Raw genomic sequence first — 16376 nt, 5'->3', positions numbered from 1 at the left:
CAGCCAATAGGTAATGGAAGAGAACCGAGATCACAGTGTTTTTACAGTAGTTTCACCTGCACAACATCTGTCTAGCAAAAGTAGTTGAGGTTGCACTTACAATACTGGGCACAGGAAAGTCCAGAAATAGAATAAAGGGGCTCTGGATTTGATTATCTTTTTTCTCATAAGTGTTTTTAAATGGGAAAGTTCTATTGATGATTGCTAACTGTTGGGGGTAAATATTGGAATACCTTCCTAGTTATTTGTATTTTATATGTTCTTGTTGTTGTAGGGACTTAAAAATGGAGTTTTACTTAGATCATTACTGCAAAGATTACACAATGCTTTTCAGAACAACTGAAGAAGTATGCACACTTGATCAAGGTAAGCAACTGTGTCATTAAAGGTTTTGTGAACAGTATGGTGACATTTGCTTGTATTTCGATTATGTTTGGACTCTATGTTATAAACTCGCTTCTAAACAACATCAAGTACAGGCCAGCTGATGGGGTGTCAGGTCCTGTCACTTGTCTTGTACTCTCGTTCTTGAGGTCCCTTCCTTCCTCTCAGCCTCTCTCTCGCATTCTGTGTGTGTGTGCGTGTCTCTGTCTGTGCCACTGACCTGTTGTTCTGTCTGGAAGCTGAGTCCACACCCTTTTCCTTACCACTTTAGCAAGTCTTGGTTTTGGTATGTTCTCCACTTTGTTCTGAGAGTGTTTTGATCTGAGAAAAGATACGGCATATCGTGCTACTTTATTGTAACTTCTAGACATAAGCTGTCAAGTGCCTTGAGTGGGATAGATTTCCACCTTGACATTCCTGATACAACGATTCTAGTGTGAAGCCATCAAGGTTAGCAGCAAGAGTACTAAGCCCCATTGACTTCGGGGCCTCCTGATCCCATGTGTGCTCTGTGACCTGTCAACCTCTAGTATCGCCAGGTCCCTAAGCATTCTCTACGGGCAGACCGAAGGATCTTTTGAAAATGTCAATATGATCATGTCTCTTCTGAAAACTGCCAGTGGTCTCCTATGGCCTTTAGAAATGAGTCCCAAATACTTAGCGTGTCCGTCCAGGCCGACCATGATCCGACCTTAGCTCCTATTGCAGTCTTGTCTCTCCCTCACCCCTTTTCTGTGGTCACACTTTGAGATCCTCATTGGCATCACACTCTGCCAGCCCAGCTTAGAGCTGTGCCATGCCCTGTATCCCGACGTCTCCCTCTGGAGTCGGTGGAAGGCTGGTGTACTTTCCGGCATCTCCCATCTTTCCCCTGTCTTGCTCTCTGCTCCCATTGTTTTTTGTTTTTGTTTTCGTGTTTGGTGTTGTTGTTGTTTTGCAATACCATGAAATGCTACAACCTTGTCCACCCTCAGGAGTTTTAAGGATCTCATTCAGTGTGGAAGCTGAGAATTATAAGCAGCAGAATAGTGATGCAGCTAACAGTAGGGACTTGTCTTTCTCACAAAAGAACAAGTCCACAGGTAGGTGGATCCAATATTGAATTCAGCTGCTCAGTGATGTCAGGGTAAGCTCCCAGCATCAACGAGAGGAAAAAAATCCTCTCCTCGCTATTGTGCTTTATATCAGGGAGAAACTTAGTGTCTCAGAAATCAACTATGAAACTCTGGCGTGAACCCTTGGGCAGAACGGGCCAAATTGCAAGGGACATGGGGCAGTTTAGTGTCAAAGTGCTCCCGAAGGAGGTGCCTCAGCCCAGGAGGAGGTGGTGAGGGGAAGGGCAGTGGGGACGTGTCAGATGGAGAGCTTCCTGTTTCTACTGTGATCACTGAGGGCCCCGTACATTTCTTCTGTGTGGACTTGTGGAGGACAGGTGTCCCGAGATTCAGCGATGACTGTTTCACAACAGTTGCCTAGTGTTTTGAAGTACACTGTCTCATAGGGTCCATATTATCCACATAGAACTGGTTAAACATATATGTTTTCATTGATCTCAGAGAGAGGAAGGGAAGGGGAACAGAGAGAGCAGGGGGGTGGAGGTGGGGGCGGTGAGGAGGCTGGGGAAGGGGAGAGAGAAACATCAATGATGAGAGAGCATCATCCGTCTCATAGCCCCTAGCGCGCAACCCCAGTATGGGCCCTGACTGGGAATGAAACGGGGATCTCTTGGTTCCGGGGTCCACGATCAAGCACTGAGCCACGCCAGTCGGGCAGCCACATATCAATTTAAAATGAAACTTTTTTTAATTCAAATTTAGTAAAACTTAAAATTCACTGAGACATTTAGGTTTCTCCTGTTGGATACCTGAGGAGTGTTGGCTTGGTGTATTGACCAGCTAGCTGGTTTTCCTTGAAAGCAAATATGAAATGAAAGAAAGGAAATGTGTCTCCCCTCAGAGCAAGAGTACTGCTCACATGAGAACGATGAACTTTGGATGAGTGGGCCACAGCACTGAATGGATCCCTCTTGCACAGCGTGCCTCCTTTTGAAATACTCACCAGTGGCATTCCTTTGTCCTTTTCTGCTTAGAATTTTCTGACATGGTGGTTTTCATTTTAATTATAGATTGTTCCCGTGGTGGTGGTGTCAGTGAACTATGGCCCCTCGGGTAGAACCAGGGCTGTGTACCTTGTTTCCATACCGTCCTGTTCCAGTGGAACCATTTCCTCTCCCTAAGCTGAGTTTGACTGGTGAGTTAAATTCTGGGCTCATGGAGGAAGGGAAATGATTCAGGAAGTGTTTAGTGGAGGGAGTTGTTTTGAGTTACTCCTGTTGCAACCAAAGCAATGCTCTTGCTATCCCTAGTGATTTTAAGTATGGTTGAGAGCTAGTCTACTGGTTGTTTCTGGCCAAATAGCAAATGCATCTAAACAGCGAGGGAAGTAGAATGCCCCCCATTAAGTAATTTTTCCTTTCCTGAGACCATTTCAAGATACAAATTGGCACTTGGGAAAGTTTAGAAAGATATGATTGAGTCTGGCCAGTGCTGCACGGTGGTCGAGCGTCCGCCTGTGAAGCAGGCAGGAGTGCACAGTTGGTTTGATTCCGGGTCAGGGCACAGGCCCGGTTGCAGCCTGGATCACCGATAGGGGTCGTGAAGGAGGAAACCGATCCATGCTTCTCTCTCATGGTTTACGTTCCTGTCTCGCCCTTTCTCCCTCCCTGAAATCAATCAAAGTGTATTTTTTAAAAATATATACTGAGTCTAGCCCCGGCTGATGGGGCTCATTGGATGGGCATCTCCCCTTGCACTGAAAGGTTTCCGGATCAGTTCCCAGGGAGGGCATGTGGCAGGGTTTTGCGGTCAGTTCCATGTCGGGGTGGGCACGAGGCGGCTGGTGCACCTCTCATCTGTGTTCTCTGCCTCTCCCTTTCTCTCTCTACTGTCTATGTCTATATATTGGAGGTATGATCCTTGTGTCAACCAGAACCTATACATGAAGCAAAATGAGAAGAAACTGTCACTTCTGGTAGTTTCACTGCTGACAGTTCACCAGTGTGAACATTCTGGTGTATATATTTCCAGATTTTATTTCCCCATTTTATCAGTGTATACGTAGTTATCAGAGGAAATTAAATGTTTCAAAACTTATTTTAAAACTGTATTATACAGTGAGCACCTTCCATGTCAGCATATATGTGTACGTGTGTGTGTGTACGTGTGTGTGTGTGTGTGTGTGTATGGAATTATGTATATGTACGTGAGAAGACATGGTCTACACGTGTTTTTAATAAACAACCTTATTTATTCAAAAGGAGTATTTAACTTAATGGGAAATAGTCTACATAAATAGGTAGGTACTTTTAGAAATTATCCTTATTTACTATTATAAATGTACAGTTGGGATGTATTCCTCTGAATTATTTAAGATAATCGCCTAGAACTCTTCTGACAGCACGAGGGAAGGCTTCCAGCGCAGCCAGTAGCTGGCTCCATAATGGCTTCAGGTACTGCCTCGAGCCAGGCCTGGCCAGGGCAGGGCCTCTCGTTGGACCAGGCTCTGGCCCCTGAGCAGGCCCTTCCTCTGCCTCCGGAGAGCTCTGGAGCTCTGGGCGTGGACCTGGAGCAGGAGAAAGAGACACATTGACTCACACTCCTGGCTTTCCTGTGACTTAGTGCAGACAGGAAAGATGCCACCGCCTTTAAGGGAACTCCAGCCCATGAGCCTGCCCTCCCCCGATGATCTGCCCAGATGATCATTCCGCCTCACCTTGTTGAGTTGCCTCGGTGGGCTCAAGGTGCTGCAGCGCCAACCATAGATTTTGGGTGTGGCCCACCAGGTTTGGGCAGGGGAATTGACGGGCACCAAGGCCTGCTCTACCTTGAAGCAGGCGGAAGGAAGGGGCTGCCCCAAACCCTGGACGTGGTCCAGCCAGGTCCCCACCATCGCAGCAAAGGCCCTGGGGAGAGGCAGGTGGGCAGCAGATTCTGAGTCCTGCTCTTTCCTTCCAGTCTGCCCTCCCATGGTACACTTGTTTAGATATGAGCTTCTGTGCAGGTCTCCCATGACCACCCATGGGAGAGCACCATGGTAACCCCGGCCCTTGTGTGGCTGTCATGGTTGTAGCAGTTGTGGGATCCAGCAGGTTTAACACGGAGTCTGTGTGAGACTCTTCTTCCCACTGGCAGCTCACCTAAAGGTCCAGTGCACTGCCCACCCCCACCCTCCAGGCCCTGGGCATCTGGACTGAGGACTGAGACAGGCTTGTGAGCACCCTGCTCACCACAGGCCTGTTCTGAGCCTGGCCACTGTGGTCAGGGGAGATGGATATGGAGAGGGGCAGGCAGAGCGGGGTGGGTCTGTGGGGGGGAGGGGACTGTGAGGGACCAATCAGCACAGCGTCCCCTCTGGGTCTACAAGGCCCGGGACCCCACCCACTGTCGTCTTTGACTCCTATCCTCCTGGAATAGAAGACTCCAGAGCCCAGGCCTTTCTTGGGAATCAGATGATGTATAAGATTAGGGTTCTGCCAGGCACTCTCCATCCCCCACCCACCACAGTCCCCACGATGCTGACTCTGAGGGCCCTCCTTCTGGACCCGGAGACCACTCACTTTATGACTTGGTCCTGTGATGTGTCAGCCCGGTCATTCTAAACAGGTGTGCATCCAGATGGAAAAATCACTCTGATGGCATCAGCCCTGGTGGATGGTGGACACGAGCTGCAAATGATGGTGAGCGTGACTGCTGGACCCAATGCCCAGAACTGAGGCCCAGGGATTGTGTCTGCTTCATTCCTTGAGTCAGGCTAAGTGTCTCCAAAAGTGCGTGCACATTGTCGAGTAAAGAAACTCCAACCAGGAGCATGCCATACATCTGAGTGGGCCTGGGCCCCTGCTCTCCCCAGAAATCCCCAGTGTGGTTACACCAAGGACCAGGACCGGCTAGGTGAAATCTCACACTGCTTAACAGGTTGCTTTGCATGTGCTTTTCCAACCTCTGATGCCACAGGCCGCTGATGGGTGTGTCAGAGTTCTTTCCGTGGGACAGAGTGAAAGAATTGCCAACAACAACTGCCGCACATCCAGCTACCCTGTCTGCAGAGCCAGGGAGAAGGTGAGACCTGCCATGGCTTGTCCCCACAGCAGTGCTATGAGGTCCCCCCCCCCCCAGCAACCCACTTTTCAGAGGAGCATCCTGAGACTCGGGAAGATGTGGTGACATTTTCATGCCTCACAGCTAGCAGTGGGCAGAGTCACGAGTGTATGCTCACCGAGATAGAAGCTCGTCCAGGAACCGTTGGGCTCTGCAGAAGGCCAGCGTGGAGACGTGGGGGTGATTCCCCCTGGGAAAGCTGGTACCGTGGCCATGGCAAGATGAGGGACAGGACACAGTTCACACGACATTTCTCTCTCTGATATTGCTACAAATATGTGAGGAGCTTGTCTTTACCGTCCCATGTAGCTGGACGGGGGCGGGGGGTCCTCATTTCTTTGTCTTGGGGCAGTGGGACACTAGGGAGAGTCCTGGGAGGGTATCTGTGGAGTCCCCAGATTGGAGTGTGGGTTCTGGGCACTGCCAGGTTGTGTTGGGGTTTTGGGTGTAGAGACCCTCGAGGCCAGCTCTCACCTCAGACAGGCACTGGTCTGTGTCGTCAGCCTGATGCACCTGCACCCTGACCCCGTAGGTGGTGTAGTCGGGTCCATGGGCCAGCACCTCAATGATGTCCTCCTTGGAGTTCTGCAAAGACAGAGTGGGTACTGAGCCAGGAGGCATCAGGAACCTTCCACCCAATCTGTGGTCCTGTGTCATGGCAGACCTAGCCTATGAGGACAGTGAGGATGTTTCTGGCAGCCCTGCTGAGCTTGCAACAATTGATTTGTGTCAAGGTGTAGCCACAGTGAAAGCCTGAATGACTGAGGAAAACTCTGTCCTTGTTGGGATGATATGGAGTTGGGTCAGGCCACAGCTCCTGAGCTGGCCGCACTGCAATGGTTTGTCGTCCTCTGTGAGGTGATAGGTTGCAGAGAAAAGTATTCAAGGCCTTTATCCCTTCCTACACCCCTAACCCCCACCCCCGCTTCCCCCTCCCCTTTTTTTTCAATACACAGCACTATCAAGTGGGATGATGTGTATAGCTTGGAGAAGGTCTGCAAGGACAGTCGGGCTGGGGCTGGTCCACAGGATACTTTGGGCAGGGATTTCATCAGTTGAAAGGAGCATGAGGCAAAGAGAGCAACAGATGCTTTCTCTCTGATCCCAAGAAGCACAGGAAGAAAGACTGCTTTTCTCCCCTACCAGGGAGCTGGTCAGGAGGATTGAAGGTGCAGATCACTTTGGGAGTGGGCCTGTGAGAACTTGAGGCCCCAGATTTGAGTCTGACTTCTGGTCCCACCCCAGTCACCTCAGAGTCCTAGGTGTGGGCCAGCTCTCACCTCAGTTTGGCACTGGATGGTTTTCCTGTCCTGACGCACTTGTCCTTTGTACCCGTTGAGGGCATAAGTGAACCTGTCAGCCAGCTCCTCGACGTGCCCTTGTTGGAGCTCTGCAAAGACAGAGCCCGCTACCGGGCCAGGAGGCATGAGGGGCCCGGGCATTACCAGTGGGGAAGATGCCCACCACCCATTCTGCTCCCCAGATCAGGCAGAGAGGGGCATCTGCAAAGACCTCCAGGCAGGGAGTGAAGTTGATGACCCCTTGAGCACCCCTGCGATTTAATAAGTGGGTAGCAGAGCTCTGACCCCAGCACTCGGCTTCCCTTCCTGTGAGCCATGACCTGGGCAGTGAACATGACACACCCTCCAACACCCTCCAGGCTTCGACACTTACCAACCTGCTCCTTAGCCCAGGTTGAGCATCCCTCATCCCCCGCTTTCTTCACCTCACCATCCCGGACACACACACACACACACACAAACACACACACACACACACCTGGGATGAGGGGTAAGAGGTGTGGGCTCCCCAGGTATGACCCCCAGTTGGCGCACAAGTGTGAGCTGAAAGGGCCTGCCCTTGGTTACCTGTGTGTGCCTCGTGCCAGAGGGCGAGGGGTATCAGTGGTGGCGCTTGCGCCTGTTTCCCCAGCAACAGAAACATCTCTTGCCCTGGACTTTCTTCTTCGCAGAGTGTCGGAAGAACTGGAAGCAACAGAGAGACATCCTGGTCTCCTGACCTTCTCCACTCAAGTGAGCTGGAAAGGAAGTTGTCTCTAGAAGAGGCATGGGTAAACTTTTTGACTTGAGGGCCACAATGGGTTCTTGGCAGGCTGTAAGATAAGCATGGATAGAGTGTTTGTGTGAACTAATGTAAATTCAAAGTAAACATCATTAAATAATAGGGTGCGGTCTTTTTTTTTTTTTTTTTTAGTTTTATTATTTCGAAAGGGCCAAATCCAGCCCGCGGGCCATAGTTTTCCCATGGCTGTCCCAGGTGCTGGGACTTGGAGTGTCCCATGGGGTAGTGGCTGTTGTGGTCGGGAAGGGCTCATTCCAAGGGTGAACTTGGGCTTGTCAGGTATTTAAAACGCTTGGAGGATTGGGGTTCCCCTGGGCCTTGCTCTGTGGGGGCAGCCAAGGAGTCACTTTCCCAAAGGGTGGGACTTGGCCAGCCCCTGGTTCCTGGGAGAAACCAGGAGAGTGGAGAGGCTCGATCAAGTCGCCACCTGGGACCAAGAGCCCCAGTGAGAGACCAGTAGCCCCCGTGTGGGCTCCTTCCCTGTGCGGGGCTGGTCCCCTGTCATTGTGGGGCAGGTTGCATGTGCTCCCTGGACCTGGAGGAGTGTTGGCTGCTGAGCTGACAGGAGGCAGCTGGGGACAGAGTTCCCGCCAGACCCCAGCAGGGCCCCCTGTCTATTAAGCCAGGAAGTGAGGGGTCCTGCTTCTCTGGGGCTTGTGTCTCAAGCCAGGGGACAAGACGGATCTGTAGTCCCCAGAAAGTTAACTACCTGGTCAAATAGGGTGTATGTGTGGGGGGGTGTGAGCAGGGGAGGTTGGAGAATCGAGCTGAGGGAAGGGAATGGGCATGGGCAGAGCTTATTCCAGGCCTAGGAATATGTGTCTAGGAGGGTAGTCACCACGTGAGCCCATATACAACTTGGTGTTTATTTAGCAGTGGCTTCAGTGCAAGGATTATGATTAAATTGTGGTTGGTTGGTTGGGTGGGTGGTTGGGTGGGTGGGTGGGAGGTTGGTTGGTTTGGTCTCAGAAGAAATAAGAGGTAGAGACAATTGTCAGTCTTTACTTAGAGCCCAGCAGTGGCCTGACTGGGTCTTGGCTGGTAGGGCCTATCCTTCTCAGGATGAATTTGGAAGTATTCTGAGAGAGATGGCAGCACTTCTCCCACCTGTGAGCTGAGGCTGGTTTCCTTGCTGCCTAGCAGCTGGCTGTCCGAGGGGCTTAGTGGTAGGAATGATTCACACACAGCTCCCTTCCTCACTGGGGAGAATAGGTGACATGTGGCTCTCAGTCCTTGCACTAAACTAATGTCAGGTTGGGGCAGACCCTACATGGAAGTATTTCAGCTTCACAAACCATTTGAGTGAGTTAAATAACAATTCTTATGTTTTTTTAATTTTTAAGGCAGAAAATACAGCCACATTTTAATTTGATGTTTACAGGAGTTGATTTTTACACCCCCAAAATTGGCTTCAGCTGAAGTTTTCCATACCTGGGAAGTTACTTGTTGAATTTTAATAAAAGTGACATATGGTGCTCAACACATCTGTATTTTCTGAGCCTTTTCACACCAATACAAAGAATATGCAATTGATGTTTTAAAAAGATAATGCTAAATTTACTAATTTGGGTTATAGTACAGTTACTAAGAAATGTTTAATAGTATCTACCAAAATGTTATAGGATAAGGTTTATAGAGGTTGTATATTTTTAAAATGAGTAGTATTATAAAACTGTGTTTACATTTTTGTGAAGTTTTGTACCACAAAGTTTAAAACAAGGAAAAGTTTATTATTGCTGAGATATTTAGGAACATTGTAGAAATCAGAACCTACAATTATTTTTTGAAGCCTTTGAAGAAACCTTATTTAAGAGGTCTAATTTTACCCTCATCCTATAGATGCAGCTAGGAGACCCAGAAAGGGTAAGTGAAATCCCCAAGACCACAAGCTATTAATAGCAGAGATCAAATGAGAACCCAGGGCAAGTGCTCATTCTATTTTTCCTGTCAGCCTCTGTAGACCCAGTTGAGGTTAGAACCATAGAGCTGTGACTTAGGAGATCTGAATTCTTTAAAAATCTTTTCTGTATACATATGTTTCTCTTAGGCGTCTTGATAGTATTATTTAATTACTAGAGTCCCAGTGCATGAATTGGTGCACATTGAAAGGAAATTAATTAGAAGAAATATTGTAAGATCACTATTTGCCCTTTCTCAATAATAGAAGTGTATACCAAATTCACGATCAACAATGACAGATGGAAACACATGCAACTGGCGCCAGAGAGATAGATAGATAGATAGATAGATAGATAGATAGATAGATAGATAGATATAGATGTAGATATAGATATAGATATAGATATAGATATAGATATAGTTATAGATATAGATATATAGATATTTGCTTACTTAGACCTGCTTTCTGATTAGGTAAACTTTTTCCAGCTTGGTGAAGTGCCCCAATTTCTTTTTCAGGATATTGACAGCAAAACAGCATAAATACCAAAATGAAAGCAGATTATTATTGTGCATCATGCAGAGATAACAAAGGGAGAAATATTTAACTATAACCCCGTTTGACTATATTCCCTGCAGTGAGAAAACCTGAAGTCATGTTCAGGCTCTACCATTTCTTGCTTTTCAGTTGGGTCAATTTTTAAAACATTCTAAATCTTCATTTTCTGGCTAATGAAATGAAAACAGGATTCTACCGAGTCTCCTCTCTACCTATTCCGGGACTTCAGTGAGGATCAAATGAGATGAGGCACATGAAAACACTTCAAAGACATTTGGTTAAAGTGTAAAATGTTTGCACCTGGCTATAAAGCAAGTGGGTGAAGAAACTCCAAGGAGGCTAGTCGCTAGGGAGAGGAAGCCTGGCATTACTATGTGACATCATTACCTGGTGCCCACAGCCACCATTTCTGTGCTGGGCTGGCCTGTGGGCTTTGTGCCATGGGTTCGTGGCCGGGCATGTGTCCCACTTGGGAAAAGCGGAGTGTTGCTTGTGGACTCTGGGTGCGCAGTGCCCTGCCTCTGTAAAGGGCCAGTTCAGGTCACAGCAGCTCCAGTATTGAACGTCTGCCCCTGGTGGTCAGTGCTCTTCATAGCGAGTGGTCAGGTGGTGGAATCCTTAGCACATTAGCCTTTTATATATATGGATTTGCAATAAGAACGGCAAAAACCGTTTTTAAAAAAGTTACTGTGGCTCATGTCTGAAGTTTATCAAATCTGAAACTTTACTGTAGATATCAGCCTTCCAATGAGGAATTCTTCAAATACAGCCTGAGCTGTGGACCCTGAGGCATCCTACCTAGGAGCCTCTCTTCAGGGTTGCTGACCCGCCCCATCCCCTACCGTGCCTCCAACCCCTGCCCATTATTTTTTCCAAGCAGACCCAGCATCTCCAAAGCCCAGTGTTCTCATTCAGGAGCTGTTGGAGTGCAAGAATGCATTTTAAAGGATATTTCACAACGCAAAGCACTTTTTAAGCTTCTCAAAGATAAGTGGATGGTCACTGAACATGGATGCAAAATGCATTTTACACCAAAAAAAGTTACTTAAATGTGTTTTAGAAGATTTTTTTCATTATCAAAATAATATAGGATCATTAGAATTTTAAAAAGAATAGTATAAAGTAAAGGAAATCACTTCTTTCCACTATCCAAGGTTAACCACTGTCAACATTTCAAAGTATTTCCTTTTGTCTTTCGTACATTTATATATCTAGATACCTTTTTGAGGTGATACTATTAATTCATTTATATTAATATATGTTGTATTGACTTCAGAGAGGAAAGGAGAGGGAGAGAGAGAGGTAGTAGTAATATGAATGATGAGAACGAATCATTCATCACCTGCATCCTACATGCCCCCTACTAAGGATGGAGCCCCACGTACTCTGACAGGGACTCCATGTATGACCTCCTGGTTCATAGATCAAGGCTCAACCAGTGAGCACGCCACCAGGGCAAGATGATACTATTTGTTATGTGTGTATCCTGATTTGTTTTCTCTTAGTTATGGTGTTTTCATTCCACTGCATCTATAACCACTTTTTCCCCGTTTATGAAGGCACTGTTTATTTTTCCCAGCTTTATTGAGAAATAATCAATATACACCACTGTATAAGTTGAAGGCAGACAAAAGGATGGTTTGATTTGCCTACATTGTGAAATGACTACCACAGTGAGTTCAGCTAACATGTACTGAAGATGTGACAAACCAAAATTGAAATCTCTAATGTAATTTGGGTTATTTTTTCTTCAAAGTCAAATCTACAATTGTTACTATTGCAAAAAAGAGCTTGTACTTGGAACTAAAGTGCAGGGTGTGGTGGGTCTGCAGGCTGGGGCTCTACTGCCCTGGCCCCTTGCACTTGAGCCCTGTGCCTATTCACATGCAGATCCTTTCTCCTTCCAGACTTCACATGAGGCTGGTGATGGATGTGCTGCCCCTGCTGGACGGGTTCCACAGTCTGTCTTCCCACCACGGAGTGTCAGAGGTGAGAGGCCCCTGTGTAAGGCTGTGGAGCATATGAAGTTCAGAGTCACTTGTGTCTCAGCAGCTCTGGGGGTGACCTCAGCATCAGCATGCGCAGAGCCTATGCTGGCCTCCAGGGTGTGCTCTGTGCGGGTCCAGCTCACCCACAGCTCCTCTCTCCCTGGATTTCAGCCACCTTCCTGGTCCTTCTGCTAGAAGCTCTGGTTCTCTCAGAACCTTACACTCCTCTCCACCCATGAGCTGTGTGGCAGCTTCATATAACAGGATGGTTATCAGGGAAAACTGGCAAGAGAAAAAGAAGAAAAATAATCAGGAGTCGCCACAATGCTTTGGAGTCCAGGGCCTGGCCAGGAGAGAAGGGGGAAGGGTCCAGGGCAGCCGCCACTCTGGCTCCAACAGGCCCCTGGTCCAGTCCTCTCTGAGTCATTCCCGTCCTGCGCACAGAGCAGTGCTAAGACTCACTGTCTTCAAGACAAATCAGCTCACCACCGTGCTGGTCACTGGTCAAGTTCTCAGTTCGCTCCCCACTCAGCCCACTGCTGCTCTCTCTGGAGTCTGCAGATAGTATTCTCTCTGAGACCACGGTTGTCATCATTGGGTGGACAGCTGGCCATTGGTCTGCTCCATCTCGGTGGCTCCAGAATGATGTGTTTTCTTCTTTGGAGAAGAAGAAAAAAGAGCAAGAGTATGGGTCTGGACAGAAAGTAGCCTTTCTGTAGAAATGCATGGACAGTGAGTTTTTTACTCTTAGTACTTTGAAGTGCTATGTGGATTGGCATGAGGTACTTTTGTTTTATTATTCTTTCTGGATGTTCTCCCTGAAGGTGACTGAGTTGGCTGGCTGCACAGGTAAAGGAACAAGAGGGTGAGTGTGCTGCCCTGGGTGCCAAGTAGCAAGGAGTTTGTGCTGTTCTGCATTTCTGAGCCTCTCTCACCATGTGAATCAGCTCTGGCCAGAGGCAAGGACAGCCATGAGTGGCTGCTCCAAGTCCATCCTGACTCCACTCGTCTGTCCCACCTCCACACGATTGAGCTGTGCTCATTGCCAGCTAAATCCACAAGCCAGGGGAGCCCTGGAGCCCTCAGTCACTGTGGGAGAGGATGAGCATTGGTGGCTCCCTGGCCCACATCATGGACCAAAAAGAGCAAGATTTTATGGGGTACAGACACTGAAAAGGCCTTCATGACAGCCCTACATTATTACCCTAATGATACAGGTTTGGATGGACAATTACAAACTCCCTACTTGACCATAGAGTAAAGTATGAAACCTTAATGAGTGACACTCCGTCTCTCATCTTCATTTCACCCCTTAAAATAGGGATGTGTTGATTTCATCCACCAGCATTACTTCTTCCATCTTGCATTCAAGTTGACAGGAAAATTGGAGCCATCTATGGAAGGAGAGAGCATATGAAGACAGGGTATTATTTTTACCTTAATTTTGAGCACCACTCTGTTGAGTACAAAGAAAAAAATTATTTATCTTTCCAGACCTTTAACAGAGCATAGGTATCTTTTCTACAGTTGAGATCTGCAGATGATTAAAAGGCACGTGCTTCCAACGACAATGCTGCCTTCCTTCATCCTTGTCCTTGGGAAGTGTCACCCTGGGCCCTGTACCCTGGTCCCAACCTTGACACCGAGAAGTGAATCTGCTCTGTCGACAGGACCCTGGCCCAGTGTTCCTGGAATGGCACAAAAGGCCCATCCTTGTCACTTGGTGGATGTGGTTTAATGAAGCAGAGGGTCACTGTGGGAGGATTGCACTACCTGCGTTGTGTTTTGTGAGATGGTTAAAAGGTTTGAAGCTCCTTTAAGAAACCAGGTGGCACAGTGAAGGAGCTGTTCCCCCCAGTGATCGCATTAGAGGTGGCTGAGACACAGCAGCTGTATTAAAAGCTGTGGAAGCTTCATGATGGGATGAGAACTTAGCTGTGTAGGTGACTGGTCTGGATGGTGGCCCTCAATCCCACTGACCACCAGTTCCTGTGGGCAATTCCTTATACTCAGCCCTGACCCCAATGGGACCTGCTGGACCAGATTCTCTGGGGCAAGACAACCAAATCTGGTTGTCGCCCCTTTTATTTTTTAACCTTTTAAAATTACAATTGTAGATTCCCATTATTTATAAGAGATAAGACAGAGGTGGCCCATGTAATCTGACCCGGTTTCCCTCAATAATATCTTATTAAAATCTCACAACCAGGATATTGACAGTGACCCAACCAGCCATGTAGAGCCCATAGAAAACAGCTCTACCTGATTCTCCCACACCCAGGACAGTGCCTTCTATTTTTATTTTTTTTTTGGTATATTGTTATCACAGTAATATATACACAATGAAATTTACCATTTTAAGTATTTTTCAGGGCACAGTCCAGTGGTGGTAAGTGGTCCTTAACACAACTTAACAATCATATTGTTGTGCTGCCCTTACCACCATTGGCTCCATCACTGTTCTCATCTTCTCCAACTGAAGCTCTGTCCCCACTAAACAGCAACTCTGCATCCACTCCCCCATTACTGGTGCCCTCCATCTTACCTCTATGACTCTGATGGCTCTAGGGACCTCATGTGAGTGGGATCACACACTATTTGTCCTTTTGTGACTGGCTTATTTCATTGAGCATCATGTCTTCAGGGTCCATCCAGGTTGTAGCATGTGCCACAATGGCCTATTTTTCTAAATTGAATATATTGGGGTGAGATTGGTAATGAAATCATGTAGCTTTCAGGTATACAGTTCGGTAATACATCATCTGTATGTTGAATTATGTGTCTCACCGCCCTCCCCCCGACCCAAGTCAGGTCTCCTTCAATCACAATTTATCCTTCCTAAACCCTCTTCTACACACACCCCTCTCTCTCTGATAATCACCAAACTGTTGTCTGTGTCTATAGGTCTTTTCTTTGCTTAATCCCTTCACTTTTCCCCTAGTCCCCCAACCTCCTCCCCTCTGACAGTATTCAGTCAGTTTTCTGTATCTATGAGCCTTTTTCTATTTTGATTGTAGTTTATTTTGTTCATTAGATTCCACATATAAGTGAAACTATAAGGAACCTGTATTTCTCTGACTGGCTTACTTCACTTCACTTAGCATAATACTCACCGGTTCCATCCATGCTGTTGCAAAAGGTAAAATTTCCTTCATTTTCTATTGTGTGTGTGTAGGTGAGTAGTATTCCATTGTGTTAATGTACCATAGCGTTTTCTCCATTTATCTGCTGCTGGGCACTTGGGCTGCTATGAAATCTTCGCTATTGTCAATAATGCTGCCGTGAACATAGCATTGCATATATCCTTTCCGATCTGTGTTTCAGGTTTCTGCAGAGATATTCTCAGAAATGGAAATGTTAGGTCATAAAGCAGTTCTATTTTTAATTTTTGAAGGAACTTCATACTGCTTTCCACAGTGGTTGCACCAATCTGCATTCCCACCAAGAATACACGAGAGTTCTCTTTTCTCCACATATTCACCAGCACTTGATGTTTATTGATTTATTGGTGATAGCCATTCTGACAGAGGTGAGGTGATACCTCGCTATGATTTTAATTTCCATTTCTGTAATGATTAGTGATGCTCAGCATCTTTTTATTTGTGTAATAATCATCTACAGATCTTCGCTGGAGAAGTGTCTGTTTAGGTTCTTTGCTCATTTTTAAATTGGATTGTTTTATTTTGTGATGATGCTGAGTTTTTTAAGTTCTTCATAAATTTTGGATATTAAACCCTTATCAGATGTATCATTGGCAAATATGTTCTCCCATTCAGTGGGTTGATGGTTTCCTTTGCTGTGCAACAACTTTTTAGATTGATGTAGTCCCATTTGTTTAGTTTTTCTTATGCTTCTGGTGCCCAAATAGATATATCAGAATAAAAAATATTTCTATGAAAACTTATTGCCTTTATTTTCTTCTAGAATTTTTACGGTTTCAAATCTCACTTTCAAGTCTTAATCCATTCTGCATTTTTTCTTCAATATGGTGTAAGAAGGTAGTCAGCATTCATTTATTTTTCTACTTATGTGTCCAATTTTCCCAATTGCATTTATTGAGTGGACTATCTTTACCACATTGTATAGTCTTGTGTCCTTTGTCAAATAGTAATTGACCATAAGTGTATGGGTTTATTTCTGGACTTTTTATTCTGTTCCGATGATCTTTATGTGCGTTTTATGCCAGTACCATACTATATTTATTACTATGGCCTCGTAGTATAGTTTGTTATCAGGTAGCATGATTCCTCCCACTTTGTTCTTCTTTCTCAAGATTACTCTGGCTATTGGTTTGGTTTTATTTTGTGT

At 46.5% G+C, this 16376-nt stretch overlaps 1 long non-coding RNA gene across 1 annotated transcript; it reads left to right on the top strand.

The window, feature by feature from the left end:
* Positions 1 to 332: 332 nt before the first annotated feature.
* On the top strand, positions 333 to 13535 carry LOC308526484. The gene is made up of 5 exons (XR_013996551.1): positions 333 to 366; positions 2510 to 2634; positions 5046 to 5119; positions 5397 to 5501; positions 11988 to 13535. It is a non-coding gene; the product is annotated as an uncharacterized lncRNA (long non-coding RNA).
* Positions 13536 to 16376: the final 2841 nt, after the last annotated feature.

Source organism: Myotis nattereri (genome assembly GCF_964212035.1).
Source record: "Myotis nattereri genome assembly, chromosome: 10".
Classification (NCBI taxonomy): Eukaryota; Metazoa; Chordata; class Mammalia; order Chiroptera; family Vespertilionidae; genus Myotis; species Myotis nattereri.
The sequence above is the reverse complement of the archived record's forward strand: the minus strand, read 5'-3'. Positions and strand labels throughout refer to the sequence as shown.